The sequence below is a fragment of the Nicotiana tabacum genome, chromosome 9, assembly GCF_000715075.1.
Source record: "Nicotiana tabacum cultivar K326 chromosome 9, ASM71507v2, whole genome shotgun sequence".
Classification (NCBI taxonomy): domain Eukaryota; kingdom Viridiplantae; phylum Streptophyta; class Magnoliopsida; order Solanales; family Solanaceae; genus Nicotiana; species Nicotiana tabacum.
Genome location: NC_134088.1, coordinates 88412637 through 88429732, shown reverse-complemented (window position 1 = coordinate 88429732; position 17096 = coordinate 88412637). Strand labels below are relative to the sequence as shown.

Genomic DNA, 17096 nt, shown 5'->3' with positions numbered 1-17096 from the left:
CCTCCCGGTGGGTATTCAGTTCCCCAGGGCCAGACTCTTAGTCAGCAGACAATCGCACCGAAGAGTTGTTACGAGTGCGGGGATCCCAGTCACATGCGGAGATTTTGCCCCAGGCTTCGGGGTAGACCAGTACAGCAGGGTCAGCAGCCTATGCTTACCGGACCAGTTGCTCCACCAGTAGTCCGACCACCAAGAGGTGGAGGACAGGTGGGTAGGGGTCGTCCTAGATATGGAGGTCAGCCAGGCGGAGGCCAGCCAGTTGGCACTCCAGCTCGGTTCTATGCTTTTCCGGCTTGACCAGATGCAAAGGCCTCAGATGCCATGATTACATATATTATTTCTGTTTGCGGCAAAGATGCCTCAGTATTATTTGATCCAGGATCTACGTATTCATATGTGTTATCTTTATTCGTTCCATTCCTGGGTATTTCTCGTGAGTCCTTGAGTACTCTTGTTTATGTGTCTACTCCTATGGGCGATTCTGTTATTGTGAACCAGATCTACTGGTACCGTATTATTACATTCTGTGGTTATGAAACTAGAGCAGATCTCCTATTGCTCGAGATGATCGATTTTGAAATTATTCTGGTATGAACTAGTTATCTCCATATCATGTTATTCTAGATTGTTATGCCAAAACTTTTACCTTGGCTATTCCATCTTTGCCTAGGCTGGAGTGGAAGGGTTCGTCTGTTAGTTCATTTAATCAGGTTATTTCTTTTATGAAGGCTCAACACATGGTTGAGAAGGGTTCTTTAGCTTATCTATCTTATGTTCGGGATACTATTGCAGAGACTCCGGCTATTGATTCAGTGCCTGTAGTTCGGGAGTTCTCCGATGTAATTCCTTCAAATCTTCCAAGTATGCCACCTGATCGTGATATTGATTTCTGTATTGACTTGGCTCCAGATACCCAACCTATATATATCCCACCGTATCGCATGGATCTGAAAGAATTGAAAGAACAGCTTGAGGAGTTACTAGCCAAAGGGTTCGTCAGACCGAGTGTATCCCCTTGGGGTGCACCGGTATTATTTGTGAAGAAGAAGGATGGAACAATGCAGATGTGTATTGATTATCGCCAATTGAACAAAGTCACTATTAAAAACAAGTACCCATTACCGCGTATTGATGATCTATTTGACCAGTTGCAGGGTGCTAGGGTGTTCTCTAAGATCGACTTGAGGTCGGGGTACCATCAGTTTAAAATTCGGGATTCGGATGTTCCGAAGACTGCTTTTCGGACTAGATATGGTCATTATGAGTTTCTGGTGATGTCCTTCAGTTTAACTAACGCTCTGACAGCGTTTATGGATATGATGAACATGGTATTCAGGCCATATATTGATTCATTTGTCATTGTCTTCATTGATAACATCTTGATCTACTCGCATAGTAAGGAGGAGCATGAGCAGCATATGAGAGTAGTGCTTCAGACATTGCGGGAACAAAAGTTATATGCTAAGTTTTCTAAATATGAGTTTTGGCTAGAGTCTGTAGTATTTTTGGGGCATGTTGTATCGGGTGATGGTATTAAGGTTGATCCCAAAAAGATTGAGGCGGTTCAGAATTGGCATCGTCCCACTTCGGCGACTAAAATCAGGAGTTTTCTGGGTTTGGCAGGTTATTATCGTCGGTTTGTGGAAGATTTTTCATTTATTGCAGCACCTTTGACCAAATTAACCCAAAAGGGTGCTCCGTTCCGATAGTCTGATGATTGTGAGGTGAACTTTCAGAAGCTCAAGACGACATTGACTACAACACCAATGTTAGTGTTGCCTTCCGGTTTGGGGATGTATACAGTGTATTGTGGCGCTTCACGTGTTGGTTTGGGTTGTGTATTGATGCAGGAAGGGCGAGTTATTGCATATGCTTCATGTTAGCTGAAGCCCCACGAGAAGAATTATCCAGTACATGATTTGGAGTTAGCTGCAATTGTTCACGCTCTTAAGATTTGGAGGCATTATCTTTATGGGGTGTCTTGTGAAGTTTACACTGATCATCGCAGTTTTTAGCATTTTTTCAAGTAGAGGGACCTAAATCTGAGACAGCGCAGATGGCTTGAGTTACTAAAAGATTATGATATTGCTATCCTGTATCATCCGGGCAAAGCAAATGTGGTTGCAGACGCCTTGAGTAAAAAGGCGGAGAGTATGGGTAGTTTGGCTTCCATTTCAGCAGAGGAGAGGCCATTAGCTTTGGATATTTAATCCTTGGCTAACCGACTTGTGAGGTTGGACATTTCAGAGCCCAGTCGAGTTCTTGCATGTGTTATACCTTAGTCTTCACTATTTGAGCAGATCAAGGCTCGCGAGTATGATGATGCACACTTAATGGTTCTTCGAGAAACGGTACCACAGGGTGGTGCCAAGGAAGTTACTATTGGAGCGGATGGTGTTCTGCGACTCCAGGATCGTTTATGTGTTCCTAATGTGGATAGACTAAGGAAAAAGATCCTAGATGAGGCACACAGTTCTCGGTATTCTATTCATCCAGGTGCTACAAAGATGTATCGTGATTTGAAGCAACATTATTGGTGGAGGCGAATGAAAAAGGACATAGTTGAGTATGTAGCTAGGTGTCTAAATTGCCAGCAAATTAAATATGAGCACTAGAGGCTGGTGGCCTACTTCAGCAGATGACTATACCGGAGTGGAAATGGGAACGCATCATTATGGTCTTTGTAGTTGGGTTGCCGCGGATCTTGCGGAAGTTTGATGTAGTTTGGGTCATTGTTGACAGGTTGACCAAGTCGGCACATTTTATCCCTGTTGTGACTACGTATACTTCAGAGAGGTTGGCCCAGATTTATATTCAGGAGATAGTTCGGTTGCACGGTGTGCTAATTTCTATCATATCAGATAGAGGTCCTTAGTTTACTTCACATTTCTGGAGAGCAGTACAGAGTGAATTGGGGACCCGTGTAGAGCTCAGCACAACCTTTCATCTGCAGACCGACGGACAGTCAGAGCGGACAATTTAGATTTTGGAGAATATGCTCAGGGCATATGTGATTGAGTTTGGAGGTCAGTGGGATCGTTTCTTTCCTTTGGCCGAGTTTGCTTATAATAACAATTACCAATCCAGCATCGAGATGGCTCCATTTGAGGCTTTGTATGGTCGGCGATGTCGTTCGCCCATCGGATGGTTTGAGCCCGGTGAGTCTAAGTTATATGGTATTGATTTGGTGAAAGATGCCTTGGAAAAGGTAAAGTTGATTCAGGAGTGACTTCGTACAGCGCAGTCCAGACAGAAGAGTTACGTGGATCAGAAAGCACGTGATTTATCATTTATAGTAGGTGAAAAAGTTCTCTTGAAAGTTTCACCGATGAAGGGAATCATGAGAATTGGGAAAAGGGGGAAATTGAGCCCAAGGTTTATAGGCCCATTTGAGGTGTTGAGATGAGTTGGGGAGGTTGCTTATGAGCTTGCATTGCCTCCCAGTCTATCGGGAATTCATTTAGTTTTCCATGTATTTATGCTCCGGAAGTATCATGCCGACCTGTCACATGTGTTGGACTTCAGCACAGTTCAGCTAGATAAGAGTTTGAGTTATGAAGAGGAGCCAGCTGCCATTGTTGATAAACAGGTTCGCCAGTTGAGGTCCAAGAGGATTTCTGCAGTAAATGTCCAGCGGAGGGGCCAACCAGTCGAGGAAGCGACTTGGGAGGACGGGGAAGACATGCGAAGCAGATATCCACACTTATTCAGTACTCCAGGTATAATTCTAAACCCATTTGAGGACGAACATTTGTTTAAGAGGTGGAGAATGTAATGACATAACCGATCATTTTGACTTTTAGAACCCCGTTCCCTAAAATAAAACTTCCCGTATGTGCTTTTAATGATTTATGACTTGCGGGATGGTTGGTTTTGGGATTTGGAAGTATTAGGGTTGAAATCGGAACACTTGGTTCCTTAAGTTGGCTTTAAAAGGCCAAGTTTGACTTCGGTCAATATTTTGAGAAAACGACCCCGAAATAGAATTTTGACGATTCCAACAATATGGTGATTTTGTACTTAGGAGAATGTTCGGAATTTTATTGGGAAACCCGTAGTTAAATTAGGCTTGAAATAGCTAAAATAGAAATTTAAGTTTGGAAGTTTCACCGGGGAGTTGACTTTTTGATATCAGAGTCTGAATCCAATTCTGAAAATTTTCATAATTCTGTTATGTCATTTATAACTTGTGTACAAACTTTGAGGTCAATCAGACTTGATTTGATAGGTTTTGGTACCTAATGAAAAAGTTAGAAATTTTAAGTTTCATTAAGCTTGAATTGGAGGATGATTCGTGATTTTAGCATTGTTTGGTGTGATTTGAGGTTCTGACTAAGTTCGTATGATATTTTAGGACTTGTTGGTATAATTGGTTGAGGTCCAGAGGGGCCCGGGTGAGTTTCAGACGGCTAACGGATCATTTTTGGCTTTTGGAACATTGCTGATAGCTGCTGGAAATTTTCCTTCAAATTTCCTTATACGCGATCGCGTGGATTGGGTTGTGATCGTGTAGGCTTAATTTGGCAGCTGAGAATTTGTTCTATGCGATCGCGTGGGCAAGTCCGCGATCGCGAAGGTTGGATTTAGTTGTGCTATGCGAACGCGTGGCTAAGGCCGCGTTCGCGAAGAGGAAAACGAAGCAGAAGTTGACCACGCGCTTAATGCTTCGCGATCGCGTGAGGAGGCTCGCGATCACGTAGGCTTGCGGAGACTGTGCTTCGAGATCGCGTGGGATTTTCCGCGATCGCGTGAGAAAGTTCACAATCGCGTATAAGAAATCACTAGGCAGATAGTTTAAGTTCTGAAAATCCATTTTTAACGATTTGGAGCTCGGATTTAGGCGATTTTTGGGAGAATTTTAGAGAAAATAACGGGGTAAGTGTTCTTAACTCAATATTGGTTAAATTACCTGAATCCATCACTGTTTTTATAATTTAATTAGTGAATTAAGTTAGAAAAGTTTGAAAACCTCCTTGGATAGATTTGAGGATTTGAGGGCCAAATTATTATCAGAATTTAGAAATTTTGGTATGGGTAGACTCGTGGTTGAATGGGCGTTCATATTTCATAACTTTCGCCAGATTCCGAGACGTGGGCCCCACAGACGAATTTTTAATTAATTTCGAAATTTTTATTGAAAATGTAGTATTTTCTTATAGAATTGATTCCTATAATTCTTAGTGATTGTACCGAATTATTTTGGCTAGATTCGAGCCGGACAGAGTTGGATAATCGTGGAAAAGGCCTTCTAGTGGATTAAATTGGAGCAAGACGAGGTAAGTCTCTTGTCTAATCTTGTGAGGGGGAAATTACCTCATAGGTGATTAAATTAAATAATTATTGCTAATTGTGGGGGCTACGTACGTACGAGGTGACGAGAGTCCATGCGTAGCTACTATTAATGCTAAAGTCCGGGTAGTTTAGGACTCAAATATATATATATATATATATATATATATATATATATATATATATATATATATATATATATATATATATATATATATATATATATATATATATATATATATATATATATATATATATATATATATATATATATATATATATATATATATATATATAGAGAGAGAGAGAGAGAGAGAGAGATAAAAATATTAAAGGATGGAAATCTCATATACTTGATTTTCTGTTTAAATTAATTAATTGTTAAGAGAAATTGTTCTTCCTCTTGAATTTATCTTATAATAAATATACTCTCATTCCGGAGGTACATAAGAAAATGTCCTCCTTTCTTGTGGAGCGGGCCGAATACCTCGGCAGGATAGATGCATATATGGATCGTGCCGCAAGCCCTCGGCAGTATGCACGAAACTCTGGATCGGACTGTACGAGCTCGGCAGAAATCGTGCTTAATAATAATAATAATAATTAGACGATACTTGGACAGTTTATTGCAGCTTGTATAGCTATTTGATAAATTAAAAATTTATTGAAATTGAATTGCAGCTTGTAAAGCTATTTGATAAATTGGAATTTTTATTGAAATTGAAGGATTTAATTAATAGATTGGAAATTGTTGTATTTGAAGGATTCTTATTATTTATGCTAATTGAATAAAATTACTATTAACTCTGCGAGTCATGCTGATTTGAATAATTATAATTTATTCTATTTATTATTGTTGACCCTTAGTGAGTGTTAATGTCGGCCATCTCGTCTCTACCACTTTGAGATTAAGCTTGATACTTACTGGGTACACGTTGTTTACGTACTCATACTACACTTGCTGCACTTTTTGTGAAAAGTGCAAGACTTGAGGCAAGTACTAGTGGGGGACCTATCGTCTTACACCCACGTTATCTAGGGGCATAGTGGTGAGCTGCCTTTCTGAGCCGTTCTGCATCTACCAGTGTCTCTCCTTGTATTTTTTATTCTGTCTATTTTTATTTCAGACAGTAGTAGAGATTTTGTAAAATCTACTAGATATTCATACACTTGTGACACCAGGTCTTGGCACACACATTGGTAGAATTTAGTGTCTTATATTTTTCTTGAATTTAAATTTTATCGATATATGTTTAATTTATTAGTTGGCTTGCCTAGCTATAGTGTTGGGCCATCATGACCTATACGTGAAATTGGACCGTGACACTATATATATATATATATATATATATATATATATATATATATATATATATATATATATATATGAGGGAATAAGAAAGCTGATGTGACACATCCCAAATACCAGCATTTCTATTTATCTTTTTCCTGGTTTTTTTTTCTCTTCTTAATTTTTTCCATTTATTTATTTCATTTTAAATGCAAAAACTCAAACGTCACTTCTTTACTTCTCTTAGAATAGCCTCCGTGGGACCGTCTTTGCCGAATTAAAACATTGGTAACGTTTGAGTTACTCATCATCAAGATCCATAATGACTAACCAGAATTAAAACATATCCGAATTTGAAAAGCCCTACCTTTTGATAAATTGGTGACTATAAAATTGATTTTACAATGTGATTTCTCTTTAGTTTTCTATTCAAGTTATTCGTTTCAATCAACCAACTTTCGAGATTAGAAACTGCAGCTTTATCTGCTAATTAGTTACTTTCTCATATAAGGGCATATGAATTGTTCGTATTATACGAATCTTCGAAAAAATGAGATGTCGGCAAAAATTGATGAACAGAGAAATTTTCAATATTCGAGCTTTACGATGATGAATTTCTGGTTACGAAACTCTTAGCCAAGGTATTTTATACGTTTGTGACAGTCTCTTTCTAATCGCTCTGTAATTTTAGCTTGTAGGCTCTTTTTCGTTTTCATGTTTAAAGCTTTACTTAATTATTTATTTTATTTTTTACACTTTCAGTTTACTCAAAGCAAAATGATGTGGACATGTGTTGATCAATATTTATCTCGGATTCTCAGAGAATAGTTCCAATTTTCTGATACAAACTGCTCCTATATCTATGATTTAGCGACTTCAATGGTATCCTCTGTGAATCCCCTATGTACTGAATTTATAGGTGAGGGTGATAAGATGTTGATACAGTAGAAAAAAATTAAATGGGGAAAGAATCAAAACTCTAGGAAATTTTGAAAAAAAAATCTGGGGTTAAAAAGGATTTTGCTTGGTTATTCTTGTGGGATTCAGTATCCTGTGAAAAGGGCTGCAAATTTTAAGGGGTGCGAGAAATCAAAAGGGAAAGAAAGAGCAAGGTAAAAGGTTAAAGGAAAATAATAAGGAAAGGAAGACAGAAATGAGAACGGAAAAAAAACAATTGCCCCGCCATCTTTTGTTAATGTAATATACTTTTGAGCTTCTTAAATACTTTCTCCTTATATGTTCAATTTTATTTTATGCATTTGATTTTGTAAATCATCATTCATATTTCATCCTTTTTCTTAAAGTATTTATAAATCATTTGTTGAAGTGATGCGGTGGAGTGGGTGTATATTATTTATGCTACTGATCATGGAACAATTTGGATGCCCCTCTCTTGTAAGTTGTAACATGTATAGTGCTTGAATTAAGGAAATTACAAGCTTTGTTTGTAATTAAAGATAATTTATATTTATAATATAATCAATTCATAGGATTAAATTATGTATGCATATAAATAAAATTTGTATCTCTTTTATCTCAACTAAATTTAAACAAAAAATTATATCATTCATCTACAATTGTTTCTTATATTCGTGCGCGGACAAATTAACTAGCGACAAAATAAAAATGAGTTTACCAGTCATACAAAATACACATTGATCGTGTAAAGAGATATTCTCTTCCAATTTTACATTTCCTTCCGTTACAAAAAGATACGTATACACTTCACCTACCGCTTTGTACAGTATTCTCTCTCAAATTTATCCCATGTTTCAATCATCGCAACAAACAACGTGAATCAGAAATCACAAATACATAATTCTCTTCCAATTTCAATCACAAATTCATCCCATATTCTCATCTATACAAGTAAACTCATCAATTTATTCACAAATTGTTAAACGTGAACACCAATTCGAGCTGATTCAGAAAATTGAACAAATCGGAGAGAAATCGGCATCAAAATCGAAAGAAATTATCTCCACGCCGCAACCCTTTTCTGTCTCTCCTCTTCACTCTCGTTGGAAAACTTTTTTCGCTCGCCTTCATCACTACCGACAGTGAGTTGCCAGTATAATTGTGTTACAAATTTAATACATCTACAACAACATATAACTTAAATATAAATTCCATAAAACTATCAATACATTATACAATTTATTTATAATATTCATATAAAATAAATACAACTACAATAGAATACAAATGAAATATAATTGTCATATAAATTTTACACAACTATAATACAATTCTGATACATATATACACCTTTATTTAAGAGAGAGTATTTATAACTTAGATACAAATTTTATATAATTATTCATATAGTATACAACTTATTTACAATGTATTTACTACTTTCATACAATATTTACATAAAAGAAAATATACTATAACATAATATAATTTAAATATAATTTGCATATAATTGTAATACAACTTTTAATACAATTTTGTATGTATTTTGTATGTTATTTGTTCTTCTTTCTCTTCGATTTGCAATCTGAACATCCAGCTAAAAACAACTCTTATTTTCACTAAACATACTCAAAATTGAGATATAAAATTTAAATGATATTCTTATTTTTTTGCAACAACACCTAATTCAAATAAATAGTATTTTAAAAAACTCAAAATCGAATTCAAAGTTTCAAAGTTTTTAATAGCTTTCAGTGGTGGAGATTCAAACACCTTCAAGTGTTTTGAATTAGCAATTTCAATTCAAACAATAACCGTGCAACGTGAAAAAAATTGCTAAGTTAAAACTCCATAGTTAAACAATTAAAATCCTTTGTTGAATAGGAAGACAAGAGATAGAAATGAGAAAAGAGAAGAGAAGCAGAGAAGATTGAAGGAAGAAAAATAATGGGGAGGAATAAACAGACACATAGAGAAAGAGACGCAGTAAAAAATAGTGAGGGAGAGAGATGGGGGAGAGAGAGAAAAATTGATAGGGTATAAATTATTGCCTATTTAATTGTCTATAATTAAGGAATAATCATTTATAATTAATAAGTATATAATTGGTAATTTATATATGAGTATAATTAAGTTAAAACCTCAATAATAAGGATAAATAAGTTTCAAAATTAATATAGATAAGTAAAAGTTCCTTATTTTAAAGTATTTTAACCGATTATGCAGGTCCATTACATATCTCTATGTTTTCTAGTTTATCAATCTACACTTACATAAATAAAGGGTTTACCATTTTTGCAGTGACAGAACACAATCATATGATTAAATTTTATGGGTAATCATTCAATTTTGTGTTCATTATTCAAAAATTATCATTTTTTTTTTGTTATGTAAAAGTTATTCTATGTTCATTACCCAAAAGTCACTTTTCTTTGTTTTGTTACACCAAAATCATTTTACTACGCTCCAGTTATCACAATAATCACTTTGACAAGATTTTACAAACCTTTTACTTGGAAAGTCTATTATGTCCTTGATATTATAAATTCTCTCATTTATGTAATACCTTATATATAATATACTTTTATCCAAGTATTTTATTTATAATTAAAATAACTTAATATTTTTTTTTTTATTTTTATAATATATTCGTACATTTAATTTTTTTAATATTAATTTTTAAGAGTATAAGTAGCAAGCATTATTAAATTTATCAGTAACATTACCATGAACAAATCTCAAATCCACGTTTTTAATCATGCTTAATGAAATATATTTAATGAAATTAAAAAATCAAAGCTCAATGATTTATCAGCCAAGTTCATACCTATTAATTTAATAAATAAAATACCCACATTTAGCAAAATAACACATCACATTAATACTTTTAAATAAATAATATTAACAGATAAAGCTTTAAAAAATTAATATTAAAAATAAATATCTTTGAAACTTCTTTTAAACTTTTTATTGACTATTAAAAAACTATCATTTGTTAAACAAATATGTTTTTATTATTTTAAATAAATATTAAAAATTAATTTTTTTTTAGCATTTTTATATTTAAAATATGTTCATGTTTGAATATGATTAAATAAATTGAGTACCATGAAAAAAATTAAATGTATGGATATATTATAAAAATAATAAATAAAATAATTTAATTTTTTTATAATTATAAGTAAAATACCTAGGTGAAAATATATTATATAGTATATAATATAGAAGGTACTACATAAATGAGAGGATTTATAATGTCAAGGACATAATAGATTTTTCAAAGTAAAAGTATTATAAAATCTGGCCAAGGTGACTTTTGTGATAAATATAGCAAAGTAAAATATTTTTTGCGTAACAAAAGAAAGAAATGTGACTTTTGGGTCATGAACACAAAGTTGAATGATTTTTACGTAACAAAAAGAAGAAAAGTGATTTTGCGTAATGAACACAAAGTTGAATGACCACCAATGATATATGGAAGTGGGGGCTCATCCCCGGTCAATATTGGACCAAACAATAGGGGGCCGTAGCGAAATTTACTCCAATCATATCGTTTTAAAATTAGTTACCGGTAAATATTATATACTAACATTGGTTTAGGATTTACATGCGGTAAATTACATAAAAAGTGTATAAAATCAGTTAAAATTTTATAATAAATTTACAGAAAATGTCCAAATATGCTCTTGAACTATGTGAAATTGAGAGGATTTGTCCATCGTTAATACTGTGACACAAGTAAGCCCTTGTCGTCCAAATGTGCCCTTATATTAAAAGGTCCCATATGGAAGGTATATTTGAACCCACACGCATACTTTGAGGGCATATTTGCTCCATTAAAGTTTTTAAGCTTTTATTTTATTGAGTTATCTTGTTTGGTTCATGACAAGTTAATGAAAGTTGTAATGATAAAATCCACCACAAATCGACTACTTTTCTTATGTAAATCTTAAATACGAACAAAGAGAAGCAAAATATAGAAAAACCTAAATTATTTTGTTGGAAGAGAAATCTATATAGTTACCGATCAATTTGAGAGATTTCTCTTTTAACAAATGATTTAGATTTTTGTACACTTTGCTTCTCTTTGTTCCTAAACCATGCTTCTCTTTGTTTCTAAGTAAAGTGAATCATGTTTTGTTTGTATGGAGTGAATCAGTAATATATTTTTTGCTTTTTAGTTGAGATTCAATACATTTGATTGATGTAGTTGATTCATTTATTGCGTATGGTGGCTACTAGTATAATGTATTAGTTTTTATTGTTGTGATATCAAGAGTGGCTATTTAGTGGTGTTTCCAGTGAAGCCGTAGAGAGACTTATTGATATAAGTGTTCCAACAAATGGTTGATTTTTATCATTACAAACTTTAATTATATTGTCATGAACCAAATAAGATAACTCAATAACATAAAAATTTAAGAACTTTAATGAGCCAAATATGCACACAAAATATGTGCATGGGACCAAATTTGCCCTCCATATTAACCGTTTAAAATAAGAGCATATTTTGAGCAAGTATTGTAGGACATGAGCATACTTGTGACAAATTATTAACGAACCTAAAAGTAATAAATAGTTAGGTCTCCGGTGACAACCGTTATAAAAGGATATTAATTTACTGCCCTTTTTCTCCGCCCACTCTGTTTCGACAAACTTTGGTGACTTTTAATTCTACGTTAGGTCAACACGTGCTTAAAAATTGACTTTAGTTGTAATACGCCATCTATTTATTTGACGCCATCTATTTCGTTTCAAAAGATTATTAAATTCATATATATATATATATATATATATATATATATATATATATATATTTGTATTTTAATTTTTATCTTAAAAAAGGTACTCTTTTAGTATTCGAAAGTTTTTATGCGGTCCCAATCTAAAGGTGATTTTAATATCCTATACATAATGAATTTATTTCTTATATTTTGTTAATTAAATGAAATAAAGAGAAAAGCATTACATTTGCCTCAGTACCCACTGTTAGGAAAAAGTTCTATTTTTACCATACCTTTAATAGAGTTTCAACTTGAAAGTAATTTTAAATCTCAATCAAATACTTTGAATACGTGAAATTCATCCAATTCACCCTAATAATTCATTAATGGTAAGGATAAATACTAAATAGTTTGGTAATGGAAAAGTATAATTGTATAAACAAGCAAGATTCTAACGAAGAGCAAGATTGATAGTAGTATATTGACAAAATCTAATATCTTCCCTAAAATAAACTGAGAGGAAGAGTAAAATAATACTGCCAGCCAGCATTTTAGCTCTACCTTATTCGCTAACTCACCTAACTTCCCCAACCAATTACTAAAATACGCCGAGTCACCCCATACCCCACTATCCCTTCTGGTTCCTCTTGTTTTAGAAACTGAAATTAGTAAGCCACGGACTGAGATTTTCTAAAATATATACACACGTCTTATTTTATGTATATATGCTTATGTACAGCACAAAAGCATAGAATTAGACAGAAAAGTAGAAAGAAAAAGGTCTGCTTGTTTGTTTTATGGAACATTTTTTTTTTGGTGCCTGTTGCATATAAGGCAAATACATCAATTTTAATACACTACTTACTATTTTAGTATTTTATATATACTGGGGGCTGGTCAAGATTCAGTTACCATATAGTTGGGGGAAGGGTCCTGTCATAAGTCCATAAGGCTCTTTGTGTTGAGAAAATCAAGAAAATCTTGGTGACCCAATTCACGAATCCTAAAGAATTGTAATGGGTACTTCCCCTTTCTGCTCCTTCTTCTTGTTTTCTGTTCCATGGCTTCTACGTTCTGTTCTTCTGAAAGTTATGATTTACTGTGGTGGAATGTGAGTTGAGTTAATTTTTTGTTAATTGCAATTGATTAGTGTTTTTGGGTTAGTGGTGTCATATTTTTCTTTGGTTTTAAGTTAATTTTTGTTTAAAATTTTAGGGGTAAAGTTTGATAACTTTTTTGGGGTTTGGTTGGTTAATGGAGTATAGGATCAAGAAAATCTTGTTCTCCTTACTGCTTTATTTTCATTTTTTCTTGTGCCGAGTTTCCAATGGAAACAACCTCGCTATGCTAACTTTAAGGCGAAAGTCTGTATACTCATTACTTTCCCCGTACCCACCTATGGGATTACTGTATTTCTTGTTGTTGGTGGTTAATGGAGTACTTGTTTCTTTTTTCTTTTTGCTGTGTATTATGGTTGTGGGATATGGTAGATTTGTTAGTTGTCTGTTGTAGGCTATGTTTCTTTTCCCATTATTGAATGTTTGGTGTGTAAACAAAAAAAAATGTTTGGTGTGTCCACTGCTGATTTTTGAATGGTCTTTTTTGCTGTTCTTTCACACAATATCAGTATGTTTCTTTGAGCTGTTAACATTATTGACTGTAATGGCTTTGATGGCTATGGTTTCCACACACACACATAGCCCCACCAGACCAGACCCACCTCCCAAAACATAGGTACAGCCCACAACAAGCACCTTTTTTGGTGTTGGCTTTGGCTTCTTAATTGGCCTTCTTTTGTATCTTGTTTATTCTACTCTTTCCACTCTTTCATGATTGGTCAGCTTTATTTGTTTTTTTTCCTCATATTGTCATCTTTTTCTTATACTTGTTTTACACTCTTGGGTTTCCAGTGTCTTCTTTGTGATTGGTAATGCTGATTCTCTCTATTTTTTCCCTTGCTTTCTTTGTCTGAAATTTTCTATTTTTATTTCCTATTTCTCTGAAGCTACAGTTAGCTATTCTCAGAACATCATGGATGATGAATATGAAAAATTTATCAGAAGAATGAATCCACCTAGGTACTATTTCTATTGTCTCTCTTAATTCTCTGGCTGTTACTTTAATGTTAGTCAATACTCCCATTTAGGCCTTGGCATTTACTCCATATTCACTGTCTTTATGTCAGAGTGGTAATTGACAATGAGTCCTGCAAAAATGCCACTATTATACAGGTAGAGTTTAGGTTCTTTGTTTCAGGCTCTAAATTGTTAATATAAAGGGAATATTTCTAATTTTGCTGAATCTTTTGTACTCTGGTGCAGGTAGATAGTGCTAACAAACATGGAATACTTCTGGAGGTGGTACAAGTTTTAACTGATCTTAACCTTGTTATTACCAAGGCTTATATTTCCTCTGATGGTGGATGGTTCATGGATGGTAATTAAAAATTTATCTTTCCTTTTCCATTCCATCTAGCATTGTGACTTACACTTTGAATAAGGAATTTACCACGGCTTTTTGGGGGTAATTTTATAATTGTTACTCTTTTGGCAGTTTTCAATGTGACTAATCAAGAAGGGAACAAGATTACAGATGAGGCAATGTTGGATTATATCATGAGGGTGAGCTGTATTCTGTGTACAAAATTTGGCACTTTTTTCTTTTGCATTAATGTGGGAAAGGAACTGAATTTTTTGTGGTTTCATTTTCAGTCTCTTGGTCCAGATTCTTGTTTCGCGTCATCTATGAGAAGATCGGTTGGGGTTACCTCAGGAATGGACCACACCTCAATTGAGTTAATTGGAAGTGATAGACCGGGGCTATTGTCTGAGGTGAGCGCTGTCCTTACCAACCTCAAATGCAATGTGGTAAATGCTGAGGTGTGGACCCATAACACCCGAGCAGCAGCTATAATGCAAGTAACAGACGAGGAAAATGGAGGTGCAATTAATGACCCGGAAAGGTTGTCTATGATGAAGCAACTCTTGTGCAATGTACTTAGAGGTAGCAATAAATTAAGGGATGCTAAGACAATAGTATCCGATGGGGTCTCTCATACCGAGAGAAGGCTTCACCAGCTAATGTTTGCAGACCGAGATTATGAACGTACCGCTGGTGAAGGATTGGATGATAAGGAAAGGCCTAATGTGAATGTCGTTAATTGGCAAGACAAGGACTACTCGGTTGTTACAATCAACTGCAAAGATAGACCGAAGCTTCTCTTTGATACTATTTGTACATTGACAGATATGCAGTATGTGGTTTTCCATGGCAATGTTGATGCTGAAGGACCAGAAGCTCACCAGGTACTACAATTTTCCTATTCATTTCGGAACTTCTTTCGTGGTTTGTTAATGTGCTCAAAATGGATGTAGTTTTCTGTAAATTTGTCAACTAATATGGTGAAGTCTGTTTTCATTGAAGGAGTACTGTATAAGACATGTAGATGGATCCCCAGTGAAATAAGATGCAGAACGGCAAAGAGTTATTCAATGTCTTGAAGCAGCAATAGAAAGAAGAGTATCTGAGGTTAGCACTAATGATTTACTTTCTTTAATAATTTAAGGTCCATAACTGGACAATTAATCATCTCTAGCTAACTTCTTTATGTATAAGTCAATATATGTAGATTGCCCTTAAAATGTTGGTGCTTGAATGCACTGGTACCAACTTAAATCTTTTACCTTGTCTGTGCCAATCTTGTTTTGGTTACAGAGAGTTCTGTTTCCTATCGAAAGGGTGATGCATTGTGACATTTCTGACTTAATGAGTAAAAAACAAAGGGAAGTATATTTTATTTTGTAGGGTAAAGGGTATCTCCTTTAGCTTTGTCTAATACATACTTCTGCCAATCTTAGTGTCTATTAGTGATGTCTCCAACCCATTATCTTTTGTTACAATTTAATTTATTGCCTCTGTTATGTCAGATAGTTTTGGAAATATTCTGTTGGACAAGATATTGGAGTTCTATAATGTCATTTTCTTGTCTTATAGGCTTTGGATTCAATTTTGACCGAGTATCATTTTCTTCTCGTGTTTGTCCAGGGATTGAAGCTAGAACTATGTACCACGGACAGAGTAGGACTACTATCTGATGTTACTAGGATCTTCCGCGAGAATAGCCTCACTGTCACCAGAGCAGAAGTGACAACTAGAGCAGGAAAAGCTCTAAATATATTCTATGTTCGCGATTCCTCAGGGTATCCTGTCGATGCTAAGATCATAGAATCTGTTCGTCAAACAATTGGACAGACAATACTTAGAGTGAAAGGCAATGTTAAAGAGTTAAATCCAGTTCGACAAGAATCTCCAACAAGGTTCCTTTTTGGTGGTCTATTCAAGTCCAGATCTTTTTGTAATTTTGGTTTGGTTAGGTCCTATTCTTGAAAACTTAGATCATAGTCCTCGTTCAGTGTACATTCGATCCCCCCTCTACATTAACCTACATTCCCTCTTCCTAGGTTTAAGATCTAGTTTAGCAAATTTGATTACTATATGAAGCAGTAACTTCGAGGTTTTAGAGGCAAAAATATGCCAGTTGTCTGTACATATGTTTTCTTGATCATTCTGCTTTCTTCATTAGTTATGGATTCAAAACGATCCGAGTCCAAATTTATGTTGCAATTTGCTGCATATCAACCGTGAAATTGATACTACATGTTTAGTAGATTTACTCTTTTGCTTTTGATGTGTCTTAACTGTACAGTCAAATGTGGCCCTTCATTATTTCAGCCAGAAATGAGCTGTTGTTGTCTTTGATTCAAGTAGCAACACATTAAACGATGTTTGACTTGATTCTTCAATGTTTTCTACAGTTTGGAAAGGGTAAAATATCATGGTTTTCGTGTTAGAAAAATTCTTGGTTAAAAGACAAG

At 34.5% G+C, this 17096-nt stretch overlaps 1 long non-coding RNA gene and 1 pseudogene across 1 annotated transcript; both read left to right on the top strand.

The window, feature by feature from the left end:
• Positions 1-6922: 6922 nt before the first annotated feature.
• On the top strand, positions 6923-7802 carry LOC107789906 (uncharacterized). The gene is made up of 2 exons (XR_001648938.2): positions 6923-7221; positions 7343-7802. It is a non-coding gene; the product is annotated as an uncharacterized LOC107789906 (long non-coding RNA).
• Positions 7803-12896: 5094 nt separating this feature from the next.
• LOC107780936 (ACT domain-containing protein ACR4-like) lies at positions 12897-16818 on the top strand (annotated as a pseudogene).
• Positions 16819-17096: the final 278 nt, after the last annotated feature.